The following is a 19233-nucleotide window of genomic DNA, read 5'->3' as shown; positions in this document are numbered from 1 at the left end:
CCATGAGAGGTGTGGATGGCAAGCCGAGTCTTCTGCAAGTGGCCACCCTGATGGTCCGTGCCGAAGCGTTTTCCCCTAGAGATGCTTGGATTCGACCTCATTCAGAGGCATTCCCGATGGAAGAAGAGTTCAAAGTCCCTGGTTCTCTGCAGCATTGAATGGTCTGGGAGAACCTAGAATCATTTATCCTCAACCATGTGGGCCACCTGCTCAAGGGTCAAGGTTAAGTTCATCGCATGGCCTTGCCAATGTAACCACCCCCCCAGCAGTGTCCTGTCTGTGGAAGGGGTAGCTGCAGAACTTACCCCACAAGTTTTCCGTGAATATTGACAAAGCACTGACCACAATGCCTGGTGCATATAGTAAGCGCTCAATAGTTGGTTCTCTCCAGTGACCAGAGTAAATGTTAGATTTTGCCTGCAAGTTACATGGTTGTGTGTGCGTGTGTGTATACATACACGCGCACACACACACACACACACACACACACAAACACCTAGACTCTACAGGGATGAAAATATAATACATCATTTTAAAAGGTTACTGAATTAACATATCAAAGTCTTTCAAATTCAGAAGCGTGTCTTAATTAATGTAAGAAACACCGTAATCGGATATTGTAGCCTTTTGCTGTTAATGTTATAAAGAAGCCCTAATTCTTGAAATGGTTGAAGGCGCCTACTGTATACCTAGACATGGTAAATTAACCCTGGTCTGGAGCCAAAAAAAAAAAAAAAAAGAAAGAAACTGGCAGAAAACCAAAAGACCAAGGGTATAAATAAACAAACAAAGGAATGTTATCCACACTGAGTGTCCTTGGGTAAAGCCTGTTTTATTGCAAAAACCAACACTCTGCCATCTTAACAGCTCCAGTAGAAACTGTAAGGAATTTTCCTCCAGCATCTTGCAAATATTTAAGGCAGGCACACTTCGGACTTTATCGTGGCGACCGCCATCATGGTTTTCTTTAGAGCTGGCACCATTTACCAGGTAGCCACCACTACCAGGGGGACTGTGCAGGTCTCCGGGACTGTGAAGCTGGAACAGGTGTTCCAGGATGTTTGTTTGAATTATAACAATGCTTATGGGTAAGAGCAGGACTGGACGATGCCACAGGGTATTCAGGAATGACACTTTATTTGCTAGTTACTAAAGAAGTCATACTCAACAAGGAAAACTTGGCAAACAGAAAGAAGCTTCAGAAGCACGCACACATCACACACACACACACACACACACACACACACACACACTCAATGACAAAACACAGCCAAAATACCCCGCCTCACCCAACCTGAAGCCACTGCTCAATTGTTTTGGGGTATTTTTCCGTTCTTTGTCTTTATGTGCACACCTGTACGTATGCATGTGTCTGTACATGTATGTATCATTCTTAGGGACTTTGTGGGACGCAGTTGAATAAACACACTATAATTTTCAGAGCCAGTCAAAATCTGGAGGAGGCTCTCAGGTTTTTGTTTTTCTTTTTTCCTAACAAGGACCAACATTCCTTAGCGTATGGCGTATCTCTGATTCTTTGCTTAGAACACATCGCTAAAATGCAATCTCAATGCTGTAGAGTGTGATTATTTTAAAATTTGAGAAATATTGCAGCCAGCACCAGTGGAATGGATCCAGGTGAAAAGAATCACTACAGTGGCTTTACTTCCATCTGAAAAATGCATCTGATTCTTTGCCATGCTGACTCCTTGAAGCCTAAATGCCACCATTTACCCATTAAGATATAGTTATGTGGGGGCGCCTGGGTGGCGCAGTAGGTTAAGCATCCAACTTCAGCTCAGGTCATGATGTCACGGTTTGTGAGTTCGAGCCCCACTCCAGGTGAGCTCAAGCCCCACTTTGGGTTCTGCACTCCCGCTCCCTCCCTCCCTCTCTCTGCCCCTGGTGGGATTCTCTCTCTCTCCCTCTCTCTCTGCCCCTCGCTCACTTGCTCTCTCTCTCTCTCTCAAAGATAAATAAACAAATAAATAAATAGGAAAAATCCTTATAAAAATATAGGTATGTGGTCATCGCCCTGTATGGTAGGCACGTGTTATAAACAATCTTGTTTTAAGCATCACAAAACCCCAATAAACTAGGGATCAAGCCCTTTTGCCAAATGGGGTAAAATCTTTTCACGTTGGCTGATAGTCACAATCATCGGAGAAGAATTTGATCACGATTCTAACCATGCTAATGCACAGTACGCTGACTTCGCAATTACTTTAAAGTTAGACCCCCAGACGAGCCCTGGTTCCATACATTTTCTTCATGATCTTTAGTGCATCGTTGAACTTCCCTGGGTCTATTTCTTTATGCGGTAACGGGGAAGTCGAACTTGCTAGGTTATTTGGAGGATTCCTATCAATAACGAATGGAAAATGCCTGGCGTACATCGTTTCACTGGTAACTATTATCAGCATTTTTACAATTATCTACACGTTTTAAGTCTCTGGCACTTGGTTTTCTCACCCATAAAATGGGAATAAAGATACCTGCCTTGCTGGGTTTTCATGAGGAATTATTGATAACATTAGAGCCCAAAGCAGAACCTGGCACATAGTAAGTACACATAGTAGCAACACAATAAGGCTTTTAACATCCATGACAAAAACAGAAATTACACTCTGGAAGATACCAGTCCTCTTTCCCCAGATTCACAGCTGAGCGGATTTCCAAGGGGAGCCCAACTCGCCATCTCTATGTTAATGGATTCAAGAGGCAAGCAGGCTCTCTTGGAGCCGCCGGAAAAGTATGATGAATGTTTCAGCGACTAAAAGAATAATTAAATCACTCAGTGCTGGATGTCATTAAATGAAATGGCACTGAATTAGTGGCATATCGCCGTTATTATTTATAAATACAAAAAAAAGCAACGTTTAGTTAATGCTTTGGGTCTGCCTGCGACAGACACTCACAGAGGCGGTCAGAGTGTCAACTCCAGTGTATGCCTTCTCTTTATTCACTTCGGGGAAGGGGCTTACAGCCACTTGAGGAGCGAAGAAAGGGCCTTGAGTATGCCTCTGGTTTTGCACAATATTAACAACTTCCTACCCTCAGAGCCAATGTTTTTAATGCTAGGACCTCAACTTACCTTGCTGTGTGGGAAATGAAGTGTCCCATACAAAAGAGGGTCCCATGAGCTCATAGCATGGGCTATGGAATAAAACCTCCCTGAGTCTGAGACCCACAATGTGACTTTCCGCACAAGAGTTGTCCTTAAACCTCATGTCCCTATGGATCCAACTGAGATAAAACAGACCTGAAAGGTTTTTAATGGTGATTGGAGGAACCAGCAGGAGAAACAGCTCAGCCTTCACAAAAAGGGTGCCGTCCTTCTCCTTCTCTCTCGGAAGGCAGATTTGTTTCTGGTTCTGAATGGAGCCCAGATTGCGGGACTAAGATCTCCCGTACGATTCAAGATCTCAGGTCCTGAGGAGCCCTTTCAGTTTCCTGGCTGTGCTGTGGTGAGTTGTGGACTCAGATGAGCGGTCTCTAGATGAGGAAGGTCACGCCCTGCCTGCCGTGGGAAACCAGGACACTGACATTCAAGGTGCTTCGAATTCCAATATTGGATGACTCATGGGACCTGGTAACTGTATTATAATTTATACCGACATGGATAGTTGGATTTTGCATAACGGATTTATCAATATCTGTAAGAGTGCTCTGTAAACCACTAAGAACTATATCATGGGAAGCATTAGATCACATCACCCGTGGTTGAAAGCAGTCTGCTTATTCAGCCTTGATCACGCCTGGTTCTGACTAAGGTGGACACGTGTGCTTCTGGAGTATAGGGACCATCTCCAAGAGGCTTGTCCTTGGCAGAGCACCCCAGTACCTGTGGGTGCCCAATGGGGTCTGTGGCAGCTGGAGACCTCGGGCTAGTCACTCCTTTTCAGATCACTGTGATGTTTTCCTGTCTTTTTCACACCATGTCACAAACGTAAAATCATTTCCTGTGTGTGCCACAAGGTCAAAAAGTTAGGCAAGCCCTGCTAGACAGCACTGCCTTCATCCAAGCCAACATCCACGGCATCCAACATGCCGGCTGCTAATTTCAGTCAGGACACTGCCCTATGTTGTGTCATTGCACTTGTGTTTTCTGGCAGGAGAAAAATACCCCAACATGACTACTCTTTTTTCTTTTTTCTTTTTTAGATTTAATTTATTGAGAGAGAGAGAGAGAGAGAGAGAGAGAAGGAGAGAGGAAATGAGTGAGGGAGGGGCAGAGAGAGAGGGACTGAGAATCCCAAGCAGGTTCCATGCCCAGCATAGAGCCCAAAGTGGGGCTTGATCCTAAACCCTGGGATCATGACCTGAGCTGAAATCAACTGAGCCATCCAGGCACCCCATGCTACTCTTGATTCTAACATCTCAGCACGTCATTTAAGAAGGCTTTTCCGCTTAACACACTGTTTCTCTCCTTCACCACGGATGCCCAACAACAGGAGGATGAAGTACAGCATCAATGGCGGGCTAAGATCAAACGATACTCACTCAAGACACCCCGTGTATGATTCGGAACCTTGCTGCCTCTTAGCTGGGCCACCTTGGACAAATCTCTTAACTTCTGTAAGTCTTGGTTCCCTCATCTACAAAATAACACAATTAAAGGAAAGGCGCAAGCTGTGTATGTGTGTACGTGCGTCAGAGAGATAGGAATTAGAAAAGTTAAATATTGATACAATTTGGCTCTTTCAGAAAGTACCATCTGATGCTTTCCTGCCTTTGCTCCTGAATGAAGCTAATGACGTATTCAAATATTCAATGAGCCTTCTCTGGATACCCACTCTCTGCTGGTAATAAGTGATAAGAAGACACACATGTATTTCATGTTCTTTTACGTTACTGATCAGTCGGAGGAAAATAATATGTAGAAAGATAACTCCGTAGATTTGGTTATTTGTTCATAAGTATTCATTTTTCCACCATTTTTGCCTCCCTGAAAACAGAGTTTATTTCCCCAGCAATTTGACATAGAAGTTGACTGTATTACTTGCTTTGGCCGATGGAAGGTAAAAGCGTGTCACGTTTACCGCATTTAAGCAACGGCTTTTGGAGCCGTGTGTCCACAGCTCTCTCATTTCCTGACCTCTGCGATGGTCAACAACCAGCAGTAAGCAGAGGCTGCTTCATTAACAGTCCCAGCATTAGAAGACACAGGGAGCGGATCCACAGTCCATCAGCAGCTTGGAACAGCATGACAATGCTTCAGCCTACTCCAGCTTACGCATTACACAGGATGACAAGTAACTGGGAGTTATTTGTTAAGCAGCATTGTTACCGCAATAGCTGATAGATACAGATAAGAACACAACAGATACATTTTACAAGACAGGCACTGTGAGGGTATTGAAACATATATAGATCTATCCCAAGGGAGATGTCATAGAGAGGTAGCATTTGAAGTGGGAGTCAAGGCTGATGTTATGAAGGCTAAGTTTGTTTACATGCTGACAACATACTTGGAGAAATGTCAAGTACATAACCGATAAACAGTAGAGAAGTCAGCGTGGACAAAGGGCTAACTAGAGGAGCATGTTCAATGGATGAGTCCCTTCTTGTGCACTGTCATCGGGGCTCTGCAACGGCATAGGGATACTGGCTTTGACTTGCATTGAGGAGGTCTTTTAGTAATGAAAACATTGATCTGTAAATCCAGAATTTAGGCCAATTCAATTAGAAGAAAAGACAAAAGCTTACAACATTACCATTGGTAGAATTTGTTTTTAATTTTTTAAGGTTTATTTATTTTTGAGAGAGAGAGAGAGAGAGAGAGAGAGAGAGGGAGAGGCAGAGAGAGGGAGACATGAAATCCAACGCAGGCTCCAGGCTCCAAGCTGTCGGCACAGAGCCCCACGCGGGGCTCCAACCCACGACCTCTGAGATCATGACCTGGGCCGAAGTCGGACGCTTAACCCACTGAGCCACCCAGGCGCCCCAACCAACCATTGGTAGAATTTCTTCATACAAATGAATATTTATATAGAAGATCAAAACTACAGATGTTTGTGTTCAGACACATACACTTGGATGAGTTTTTTATATGCATTTGAACATGAAATATAATTATCGTAATGTTTTCTCATATGTCTATGGCCACATGGTTTATGTTTAAAGAATTTATTCTAAAGAAGGTTTGTAGATGTGTATATAAGGATTTGGACTGTGGACCTCTTTGGCTTGCTACTGCATAACCTTAGGAAAATCACTTAAGCTTCCCCAAAGCTCAGTAACCTCACCCTAAAGATGGGGCCATTATTAGTCATATTTGATGTTATTATTTTGAGGAGTAAATGAGGTAATACCTGTCAAAGTATCTGATGTAAATTTAAATGCTTCCTATCCTCCCTAATTTTTTTCCTTCCTTCCTAGAAATAGATATGGTATGTATGCAATTTACATAATTAAATAAAAGTGTATATATATATATATATATACTCTTATTATATATATTTATATATATACTCATATATATTTATATATAGACTCTTATATATATTTATATATAGACTCTTATTATATATATTTATATATAGACTCTTATTATATACATTTATATATAGACTCTTATTATATATATTTATATATAGACTCTTATTATATATATTTATATAGACTCATATATATATTTATATATAGACTCTTATTATATATATATATTTATATATAGACTCTTATTATATATTTATGTATAGACTTTTATTATATATATTTATATATAGACTCTTATTATAGATATTTATATATAGACTCTTATTATATATATTATATATATATATATACATATATATATATACATGTATACATGTATACATATATACATGTATATACATGTATATATATATATGTATATATATATATATGTATATATATATACATATATATATATAAAATCCATCAACATTTAGAACCTAGGAGAAAGACAACTGTCCCCCCATCATTTAAAAATATGTCTGTAGGCTCAGGAAGTGGTCTGTCATTCATGGCTCTCTCTCCTTCAACACCTTTAACATGGGATACACCCGCATCCACTTCACGTGACCTTTGTTTCAAGTTGGTCATGGTCATTTAAAACATAGGAGGAGCAACAGTGGGGGGAAAGTTCAGTGGACCCACCTGCCTGCAGTCTTCGTAGATTTCTGAAAGGTTCTGCTCTGAGTGGAAGACGAGAGTTGAAGGCAAGTTTGAGGTTCATGATGAGGGATAGAAGTAGCCAAGATCCCTGGATTCTGTTCTGTGGGCAACCGACCGATCCAGAGGGGCATTTCCCATCACCAAGTGATAGGTCTTACCTGAAAAGACTGGTCTCTGGTCACTTTTGTTCAGTAAAATGCTGAGATAAAGACAAAATTCATTATGGCAGGAATCTCAGAGGTTTGCATGTGTTAATGTCTTGATTCTATTGAATCTTGGGTTCCAAGATCTCATTCTCTCTCCTCTCTCTCCTTTCCCCTCTTTCTCCCACTCCCCCCTTCTCTCTCTCTCTCTCTCTCTCTCTCTCATGCTCTCTCTTTCATTATATCATTCTCAATGACCTTACATAATTCTTCAAAAAAAGAAAACCCATGAGGTAGTTATCATTAATCTATATTAGTTTGTCCTTGTAGATCAGGAAATTAGGTTGTAGGAGGTAAGTAAATGAACCCATAGGAGTTTGACCACCATAACTGTAACTACTTTCAAAATTTTCTGTCGTGTATTTTAAACTTTAAAATTATTTTGTATTGCTTCCCATCAAATGAAATTGATGTTTCAGAGACAAGCACTGTGTTTCCCCTGAGGTCATGTCCCAGGAATAGGCACACACCAGCTTGAGAAGCTTGGGGGTTAGGAATGAATGAGTTGACATTTTACACTGTAGACCAAAAGGAGTCAGGTTCCTCACTAAGGGCTCTAGTTATAGAGTCTGCCTAATAAGACTCACCAACTATGTCATAAATCCAAAGGTTTTGTTTAAAATTTTAAACGGGAGCGAGGGGGTATCAGCAGACAGCATAGCTTGTTGCAAAGGCCTTCTTCCGTTTGAAGAATGCATTTTCGATGCTGGGACCTTTTTTTTACCTTGTCCACGCTGAGCTCCTAGTAGAGAAAGTGAGTAGACTGATGTTCAGGTTTCATCACGGGTTTTTTTTTAAACCAAGCACCAAATTTGTTTTAGTGATTCTCTTAAGAGTGATTCATCAAGGACCCTCGCCTGTGTCCCCTTTGTGCCTGGGTACAGATGTGCATCTAGAACACATTTAGTTCTATGTTTTCAAAGAGTGGCCGCCCACTCTGTGCATATGATTAATTCTACATGCAGCTAATTATACCCACAATTGGCTAATTGTCAGTGCAATTAGCCAATTGCAGGCCCAATTGGCCACTTGTCCCATAATTTGAAGGTGCAAGTGGACAATTGAAGAACAGATTAGATGCATGCCGAGTTTTACATATTCAAAGAGGAGGGAGACTACAGGAGGGACAGCCTTTTAAAACATGGTCTTAAGTGCAAAGTAAAAAATCAATACGTGCAGGTCTTTGAGAAAGAAAGTTACAGTTTCCTGGAACACGCTTTCAAACTCAGTACTTTGGCTGATATTTGTTTGTTTGTTCGTTTTTGTCTCTGGCTTTGCTTTGTTTTGTTTTGTTTTTCTTCAAAATGGAGCAAGGGATGAGTTTCTATGCTGCATTGGAAATGTAAAACAAATTGAAATGTTTAGAATTTAAGTCAGAATGACCACACCCTAAGCCATCCTGTAACTGTTTATTCACACGCAATGTTCAATGTCAACATTTTTTTTTCTCCCTAAAAAGATCGTAAAAAAGCAAACAGACAAACAATCAGATTTCCAGGACAGAGCTGAAGCCAAGTTTTTAAGCACTAAGAACTCTTCAATTTCAAAGCCTATGAATTTGAAGGGTTAATTGTAAATCAAATAAGCCTCTGAGAACGGCAAATGTTACCAAGCTTTTGGCCAAATCTCCCGGACTTCTCTCGTTTCTTTCCAGTTATTCTTAATATTCTTTACTACAAAAAGTTCTCCTCACGTCAAAGGCCCTCATCGTTGGTCCTTTCTTTTCTCTTTTGCATAGCTGCATTATCTGGGACACCTCGAAGGAATGGCTGAGGTCACCCCTCACTTTATGTGATCACATTCAGGGATTAGGACTATTGTTAGCAATTATCTGTTCAAGCACGGCTATCTAGATGCAGAGCCTCAAACCTATAAATATTCACCCTTCTGTGCATGTTTTCTTCTCAGGTGCCCAGATCCAGAAGTGGGAGCCTAAAATAGCAAGAACGTGTGTGAAAACTGGCACACTGTAGGCACTTAGTAAACAGCGGCGGGAGAAGAGTGTCACTTATGGGGAGTTTCAGGGCCGAGAAGGAGGTTTGGAATCTGCTCCCGCAGAGTGGATTTAGTTGCCTGGAAAGTCATTGCAGTTAAAATAAAACAAGATCAGTATGGCTTTCCTTATATCCGCAGTTTATATTTTTAGGGACTTCAACCCTCTATAAGTTGGCCACAGATTGAAAAGTAAACCCAGCAGACTTTCATGTATCAGGATTATCTGCTACGGAGCACGTGCACCAAAACCCTGTAGAAAATGTCACTGAGCCCAAGTGTCCCAAGCTGATCTTTGGAACATGAGTCTCGAGGGATTTTCTGAGCTCATAGGACTTCATGGTCAAAGATGGATGGGGACATAGCCCACTATTTGCATATTTAAGGTATAAAAACAAAAAGGTCAGCAATAAAAAAAAAACTGTTTAATTTATGTTTAACTCAGAATATTTCAAAGTAATTGACCAAGACATCCCATTTTTCCATCATCGCTAATACTACGATACCGGATTAGAGTTGAATGGGACACATTTTTGGAAATACAGCTCTAGACCATGGTTTTGAGCTAAATGATGAGCTAATATGTAACTTTAAGAAACTTGACCATTTGATGTTCAGCTCACAGAAATTTTTTTAAAAGATCACTTTCAGGGCTCAAGACCCGGGAACTCAGAAATTAAAAAAAAAAAAAAAATCAATTTGGAATCTGTGTCATAGGTTATTCGTTGGAAGTAAGTCGCTTGCCTCACTGGGCCTCAGTTTCCTCATTTGTGTGAGAGAGTCCAATTTGATGAGGGCTGAGCTCCTTCCTGCCCTGGCTGGCATCCTGGGGCACTCAGAGATTGAGCCAAGAAGTGCTTTCTTTATTTTGTGAATTTGTCTTTCCTGTCGCCCTCTCCAGGGCTTGCTATACACGAAACCGGAAGACAGACTTTCCCATTCCAGATTTTCTGCGTATCAGCTCATCACCTGGGATAAGTCTCAACTGCTTGAAACCTCAGTTTCCCTAAAGAAAAACTAAGGATGATAATATAGCCAAAGGAAGGCTCAACAAGCTAATGAAGGTGAAAGCCATTTAAAATGTATAAAGTGTTCCCTATTGGTGCTGCTGTTAAACAGTTTACTAGCAGTTCGTATTAATATAACTAGTAGTTACATTAACTAGTATAAGCCCAGATTCAATTATTATTCTTATTCATTGCCCCTTAGCTACTACTAATATGCTAATCGTGATAATTAACCAATGCTATGCTTGATGCATTTCAGCACCAGATTTTGCTCTGCTAAACTTGGGGTTTTGCTTGGAGGGGAGAATAGCAGTGCTGGCCTTCGGGCCGTGCCAGGAAAATGTGTGGGCCAGATGGCAATCCAAGTTGGTCTGATAGAACATTTCTATTTCTGTGGATTCTCAAAAATGAACTGACAGGCACGAACCAAAGTGGTGACTCATAGCCTTCAGGCCCCTGACTTACAGCTTCTGAGCTGAGATTTCCTATTGTCCTGCAAAACCTATTTACGGAATGATACAACTGGACCCTTCTGTCCCCGTCGTCATCAATGTCGTCGTCACCATCACAGCCGCCCTTCACTGAGCACCTACTGTGTGCCTGGGCCCGTTGGGCGGTCTATCAAAATGGACCCCCTTCGGCTCTGTAACTACTGCACAGTGCCTATGTCTGAACGGCCTGTCTTCAGATGCAGAGATTGTCGGTCAAGGAGACTGAGCAACTTGTCCCCAGTCACAGAGACCCCAAAGGGTGGTGTTGAGATCGGAGTCCGAACTTCTACATTTTTCTTCTTCTATGATATTGTGTCTCCAATCGTAATCCTCCTGTGGGCAGTCACTAGAGTATGCCCGTGTGTACGCATACATGTAAGCAAATGTTTTAATTCCACTCCCCAGAGGAAATACAGTACTCCGGCCTGGTACAGAACATTCGTTAGAAACATGCTTGCTGGCTTGAATTTCCAGAAAGCCCAAAATTTGGTCCACAGTCATGCTGTTTTACCCTTGTAAATTGATCGAATATCAATACTGGACCCAAATTCTCAGTAAATAACTATAGAGATGGGGGCTAGAACAGAAATGTCACTGGCAGATTAGGCTTAGAATCGAGACCTTCTTCTGGCTCTCGGGCCAACACTCGACACGCTACACCTTAGGAATGGAGAAACCTATTTGTTCTTAGTCACTGCTCCTCTTTAATCTTCTGTTGCTGATGAAAAACAATCCCTTAAGGAAGGGAAGGCATATCTATATCTATACACTAGAGACATCTTTATCATCATTATCGAGAACATGTGGGCAATGGCAGGATCCTGAGTTTCTCAAGTTGTGTTTGTGTAGGAGACCGAACTGCACTGCGGATCAGTCGCACAGCTGGAGTCCATGTGGACCTGAGGGCTTTGTATGGTCTCCGAGAGACATCACCCAAGGCCATCAGACTAGATGGCGGTATGGACACCCAACACAGCCATTTTGGCAAGAAGATAGTAAAATACTATTTTGGATCCCATTTTTGAAGGGACTGACTTCTTAAGACACGTACTAGGTTTTTGTTACCAAATGAACAGTCCCATTAAAAAATATTATCAAATTAATAGCATAACAAGTTTTTAGGGGAGGTTTATTAGAGTCAAATATTTTTAAAAGCTGTCATTGAAACAGACATAGTTGTTAAATTGAGGAGATAATTAGGTACCTGAAATTAATCAAAGTATGTTTTTAAAAATAAAATCTATATTTGACTCATTGCAAATATGTTTCATTCTTTTCTGCGTCCCTGTAATATATTAGAAATTGGCAATTTTACAAACCAATCTGCCAATTGCCCTTGGCCGTTAAAATCCTGTTCTGTCCTTACCATGGTGGATTCTATAAAAGCGTGCCCCAAATGAAAATGCAAGCTAGAAGATCTATACAGTGTCCGGGCATCCACTGTAAAGTATAAAGATGATAATGCTAAATTGAATACCTTTATGTTCAATTTTCTACTAGTCTATTCTTTCTCCTTTGTTTATCTTTTCTTTCTGAATTGCTATTTTCTAGGGGCGCCTGGGTGCTCAGTCGGTTAAGCGTCCGACTTCGGCTCAGGTCACGATCTCACGGTTCGTGGGTTCAAGTCCCGCATTGGGCTCTGTGCTGACAGCTCGGAGCCCGGAGCCTGCTTCCGATTCTGTGTCTCCCTCTCTCTCTCTGTCCCTCCCCTGCTCATGCTCTCTCTCTCTCTCTCTCTCTCAAAAATAAAGATTAAAAAATTGAATTGCCTTTTTCTATCAGCTAGGTATAGCATGATGATGACAGCTTAGTGGGCGAGGGAAACGCAAGGCAAAGAGTAACAAGGCAAGAATGTGACATCCGTAAGTAAGAACCCAGGAGTAAGTTGAAATTAATTCATTCCAAAAATATTTATTGAGCACCTATTATGATGCAATGGCAGCCTAAAGCCCTGACTCCCATGAATTTTCATTCCCGTCAGGGGAAGAGACGGCCTACAGAAAACAACCAACAGTGAAAGAGATGATCTATCAGGTGGGAATAAGTCCTATGAAAATATATACTAGAGAAGAGAAGGTGAGACGGTGGTGGGGGGAATGAGAAGGAGCCCTCCTGGGAGACCAAAGTGGAAGGGACCATTCTACGCCTCCATCCATGAATATTTACGTGGCGGGGGATCTCTGGCATCTCTGTTTCTGCTTCATTTTCGTCTCCTCAAATGCAATTTCAGTTTGGTCAGAGCCGAGGTGATGAACGAGACAAAGGTTTCTGCCTAGCACCCAGGCCACTGAGGGCAGGGGTGGCATGTCAGAGCTTTGCGCAAAGGGGCAGGAGCCATGCCGGTGCTTGTCTGCCGGGAGCCCACTAGACGCAAGGATCGCCACCTTCCCTCACCCCCGACCTGGAGGAAATCAAACCTCATCCAGTATAGGATGCACTCATTATGGAAACACTGAAGTCTAGCCTTTCTTCAGCATCTCCGCTAACTGCAGGCGTATTTTGTGAACCACGTTGATAACATTGGCTCGCCTGAATTACGGCTTAGAGTCCTTTTTCTTTTTCGGCAGGGTAACCACTCATCCAATTCTGTATTCTCGTCTTTTCTCAGTCCTTGTAGAGTTTGCTGCTTCTTCAGATGTCTCTGTCTTGTGCTCATCATTCCAGAGAAATAGGATTTGATGTTAGAACGGAAAGGTGGCATAGAAAGGGAACAGTGGGCTCCAGAGATATGCTGAGACCCGGTCCAGGTGCTAGACTGAACAAACCTTGGCTCAGTTAACCCCCATTAACAACCCTGGGAATAAAGAATACTCCTGTGTTCAGGAATAATTTCAAGGTCACAGAGATTATAAGGGCTATGGCGCCCTTATGGTGCACCCAGCCACTTAGTCCAGGGTTTCAAATTTGGTCACATGCCTGAAATTCCCTGGGCTCCTGTTGTAAAAAACAAAAATGCAGATTCCTAGGCCCTGGATCATAATAACCTCATAGCCAGAAACTATAGGTGAGTTGGGATTGCATACAAAAACCTGCAAACACAAAAAACAAAGGAAGAAAAAAAACCCACCTCTTCTTAGTGATTCCTAAGATCACCCAAGTTTGGAAACCTTTGGTTGATTTCTGCTTCCTCTTTCAGAATCGTGACACGTGAGACCGAGGGAGGAGAGGGAGGAGAAGACTTTCCCAAGACGGATCTGGGGCTGGTTCCCGCGTGTCGGACCAGGCTGCCCAATATGGAAATGTTTCCCTCTTCTCCTTTACCTTGCTCACTGATACTTGGTCTGTAGCGCCCACAGCCTTCTTAGATGCTACTGTGCCCGGTGCCGTAAGCCTGACTGCCAGCTGGAGGCGACAGCTTTGCCCCTGTTCGTTCCTTTCACCGTTCCGAGCACCAAGGACCTTGTCTGGCTCATAGCAGGTGCTCAGTAAATCTTGAGTTAATTCTGATCGCTCCTGAGTTTCAATGAGAACTATTTCCCCTGGGTGGGGCCGCTACTCCCCTCTTCCACCGAGGGCTCTTGACCTCCCCAGGACTGGATTTCAGGAGCTTCCCCTTCCCGTATCAGTATGAGTCCCATGGATGGGGTAACAAGGCCTCTTTCCCTACCTCAGAGCAGGGTAGATAGATGGGAGGGTGTGAAGGAAGGTGAGGAGGGCGGGCCTCCCATTGCCCCATCTTTGCTCTGGAAGGCCTGACACTTACCTTCATTAGTGGGCCATGATGAGTTGTGCTGACGTCTCCAAAAAACCGCAACCGAAAGGTAGTGGAGACTCTGGGAAGAAGAATCTGGGAGGAGCTCCTGCCAACAGGCTGGGTCCAAAATGGCACTCTGTCTTTACGGGGGCACAGACCAGGCTGGACTCACGCACCGGCTCTGTGACCCTGGGCAAGTCACTTTCAGTTCCCGTTGCTGTCCAATGAGAAAGTGAGTCTCTAGCTCAGAAAGCTATTAGAGAGGGCTCACCTTACCAGTCGGGTCTCTAAACCTGGCTAACAGATAAAAAGAAACCATTTTGATTTCTACGGACCGTGGGAAGTTAGCGAAGCGATGGTAAAATACCACATCTCTACCCGTGTGTGAATGTCCGCGTCACTTATAAAGCTGCATATGTACATAATTTAAAAGTAAACTAAGGCCAGTTCATCGAAGAAGAAGAAATGTAATTCAGTTGTAGGCGGACTCCTGCCTGGACTTCCTTCCGCGGGCCCTAACACATTTCCCAGCGCACGGTAATTGTTCAACAAGGACACACTGAATGAATGGCCAATGTCCCTTTCCGGGGTCCTATAAAAGCATAGTGGACCAGCCATAAAGACAAGAATAAGCAAATGCAAGGGGCTCAGTGTATTTCTTCGTGTCACAGAAACCGGAGTTATACGTACCAATGAAGAGACTGGCAACGGCCTCCCTTGCTCGGATCCAGCACAACTGGTACGTGACAATTAGAAGATAAAACCAGTGTCACCTTGGGTAGCATCAGTATAGACTGCTACCAAGAGGACCTCCGATATTATTACCAGCTGCAATAAAAAAGCACTTCTTCGAATGGTTTTTTCTACCTAATTGTCAAAACTGAATAATATTATCAGCTTTTTCATCCTTTGAGTATTTTTCTAATAAGAAAGCACAGAGATGCATTGCAAATAAAAGCAGAAGATTTGAGGATGCAAAGCAATCATGCAAAATGACTTTTATATCAGTTTGATAAGCAGCTGAAATTTAATAACTACATCTCTCCTATGGTGTTGGATGAAAGTTTAATACTTTCTGCTTTGGCTTCTTTCTTCTGCAAGATGCTTATTCAGAACTGAAGCTTCTCCTTTTATAGTCAGGAAAATGAGAGGCGCAGTGGATTAATCAAAGCCTTGCGGGGCCTGGCCCAGCCCCAGCCCAGGCCAAACCATTGTGACTTAGAGTCTAAACTAAACCACGCCGAGCGCTGTCCCTGGCCACCAGAGAAATAGGGAGAGACGTCCCAATATCTCAAAATACCAGTAGAAAGTCACCGTGGAACGCACACACCTCATTAAACGCCGAGAAACAAGTTTACGTCTCCAACATCTCTTTATGTCTTTGACGAGGACAACTTTTACAACTGATGATGATGATGATGATAAAATAGTAACATAAAGAAACCACTTGGAGTTGAACTAAGATCCCATGTTTTAAGAGGCGATCACTTCAAATCCAAGAATACTATGACCCTGTCAACACACAAAATGTGTCTTCCCCTATAAACATGCATTTAGTAAAGCATGAATGAATGCATGCGTGTAGTTATGAACGGCAGAGAGCAGGCAGGAAAGAATGAATGAATGTGCCATTGTTTTGCAGATGGTGTCTAGCCCGACCTCCCCCATTTAGAGTTGGGGAAATTGAGACGCAGGAAAAGGAAATAATGGCTCAATTTGGGTGTCAAGTAAATCACCATGAGTCAAATGGCACTGGACATCTGTCTCCTTAGGCCTCGCGAGAGCCTCCGCAGCCGAGAAGTCCCCATTCCCAGCGCTGCCTCGGCAGCCTTGGGAGGGGATTTGCCTGGAGCTCCTAGCACCCACACGGCAAAAACCACAGCCTGATGAGCCCCTTTGGGAAGACAGAGACCCTCAGTGGAGAGGGAAGAGCATTTGAGTAGACACTGTCCAGGACGAATGGGGAAGCCAGCTCAAAACCCGTGGTAGGCACTGATGGAACTCTCTAGCTCTGGGTCTCGCCAGGAAGCGATGGATTTCTCAGGGCTGGTGGTCTTGCCCCGGTGAAGGGCTAGCCAGCCAACATGGAGTTTGGCTGGCTTGCTCTCCTACTGCCCCCTACTGGAAGGTTTCCCGCCAAGGAGTCAAGCGAGTCGCCTTTAAGTTGTTTTTCACGATGGGGACCAACAGAAGTCAGCAGGGGATTCTAACTCAGGTGTGAGACCAGAGACTGGCATGACCCACGTCTAGTAACCCCGAAGCATGCGTGCGCCTTCTAAAGGTTACAGATGAAGCTCGATAACACGCAGCCCCACGAGGACTTGCATTACCTCCTTTTGCCAAAACTGTTCAAAAGAACAAGGGCACACCGTTTCCTGGCTGTTTCTAGAAGTGTGCACCATGCAGATTCAAACGGAATATGTTTGTTTGTTGTTGCTGGTTTTTTTTTTCATATAGGTATAAACAGATAGTAATCCAATGAAGGAACATCTGATCCAGTCATCAGATCTAACGGCAGCCTTTTAAAAGGGAAATGTAACTCCAGATGTCGTCTTAAGAAAATGCATCAATTAGGCAAATGAGAAATCCCCTCATAAATCAGAGAATGAGAAGCTCAAGTCCAGGACTTGCCGAGGGGCGGGGGCGGCCAGGAGGCTGCAGATGATGCCTCCCTCTGTCTTTTTTTCAGGCCCAGGTAACCCGGCCGCCTCCCGCTCGCCCCGAGTTGTGTTTACCTTATTGAAAGCTGGTGCGATTTGGAAAGAGTGCTCTGAATGTTCCAAACCTTTTACCCTGAAGATAATAATGCCTCAGCCTTCGGGAGCGGGACCCATATAAGCTGGTGTCACTATTCATAAAATAATTGAGTTTACACAAAAAGTGATTTCAGTAATAGCTGCCTTTTTATAAGTATGTACATTTTATTTAAAATTACTGACTCAAAAGGCAAGGTAGAAAAAAAAATCACCTCCAACAACTTCCTGTAATTGCGAATTATTGTGAGGGAAACAGAAGGAAAAGATTTCGAAATTATGAGCCATTATGCTCAAGAGAGAGAGAGAGAGAGAGGAGAGAGAGGGAGAGAGAGAGAAGCCGCGGAAAAAAAAAAAAAGACATCTCGGCTTCATGAAACACAGCTGACAAGCTCGGCTAAATTACCCCCGGACCATTACAAAAATCACTTAATTGCCAAGCATTTTGTTAGGTCAATTGACTCTAATTGAAAAAATAACAAAAAGCTTATTATGCTGCAAATGTGGCCGTGGAAAATGAGTCTTCTGTTAGAAGGAAACAATAATTCTAAATTTCAGCTGCTGCTCACACTACAAAGTTCAGTGTTTCCTTCGGGTAGAATCCGCCTCGGAGGACAAAGTGAATACGCATCCATTGATTATTTTCCCTCTTAAGACCCCCCCAAGCCTTGCTCTCCCTGCTGCCCCCCTGCCTCGCCCCCACAGGAGCGCCAGCGACCCCCACCCCTTCCAGCCGCGAATAGACACCCACTCCTGGCTCCCTGCTCACCCCCACGCGGGGAAGGGCCGGGGAGACAAAGAGGGGAGAGGGGCAGGGCGCGGGTGCCCGGCTCTCCCCCTGGTGGGACACTGCCCTTTGGCTAAAATGCCTTCCCCACCACCTTCTATCCCCAGCCCCTCTCCCCTTCTCCCCTCCCGGCTTCCTCTCCCCTCTCCCCCTTTTAAATACAGATAACAGAATAAGGAGAACGGCTTATGTCCACGAAATTTCTGGAATGGCCCCTCACACGCACGCCCAGGCCTGGCCTTGATTGACATCAAGTGCCGTCATTAAAAACCCCGCCAGCTGAGGTAGGTGAAGGTTTATTTATAATTACACATTTTTAGGATGGTTTGTCCAGAGTTGGCGCGTTTAAACAGACAAATGGGCCGCAGCTCTAACCGCCCCAATTATAGATTTGGACGCGGGGGGTTTGTCACGGGGGTGAATCTGCTTTGCAAAAAGTAATTATTTGCCCGTAAAACCAGGAGGCCAGGGTAGAAAAGTCTGCGGGCAGAAGCTTTGTTTGGAAAGCCAGCGGGGAGAGAGTGGGTGTCTGTGCGTGTGTGTGTGTGTGTGTGCAAGCGTTTGTGTCTGTGTGTGTGTGTCCCTGTGCGTGTCTACATGCGTGTGCTCCCGTGTGCGCATTATGTGTGCCCGTGCGTGTGCACAGGTGTGTTGAAGGGAGTCATAAGTTGCAGAAAAACCAACCTTCTCCGCAGCCCCCTGTCTAAACACGGGGCTGTAGAGCACACACCCCTTCCCTGCTTGCTTTATCTTGAAAATTACAAATCCCTGACCATCTTCAAACCCAAGACAGTGAGATCTGCCAACCCCAGAGAGCACCAGTCCCCGGCTGGGGGAGCCCAGGGAGCCCGGACTGCGGCCTCAGGGAGCACGGAGCCTGAGAAGGGTGACCTGCAGAATGAGGGAAGGCTGTCCAGTCGCCCTGGGGCGGAGGCGCAGGGCTGCGGGGGCCGCTGGGCACAGGGGACCAGTGCCCTCGGAGCAGAGGGCGGGGTGCTGGGCATTGGAGGAACAGGGCCCTCGGAGGCAGCCGGCACATCCTCTCCTCCACGTCCGCTCGTGTATCTGCCTCTTCTAGGGCCTGGTGTCCCTCAGCCCCAGGGGCAGACCGGGTGGTGCCAGGAAGCTGTGTGCCTCTTCACCCTTGTGGTTTCTTGGGGGCC

The sequence above is a fragment of the Neofelis nebulosa genome, chromosome 7, assembly GCF_028018385.1.
Source record: "Neofelis nebulosa isolate mNeoNeb1 chromosome 7, mNeoNeb1.pri, whole genome shotgun sequence".
NCBI classification, from domain to species: Eukaryota; Metazoa; Chordata; class Mammalia; order Carnivora; family Felidae; genus Neofelis; species Neofelis nebulosa.
Note: the sequence above shows the minus strand (reverse complement) of the source record.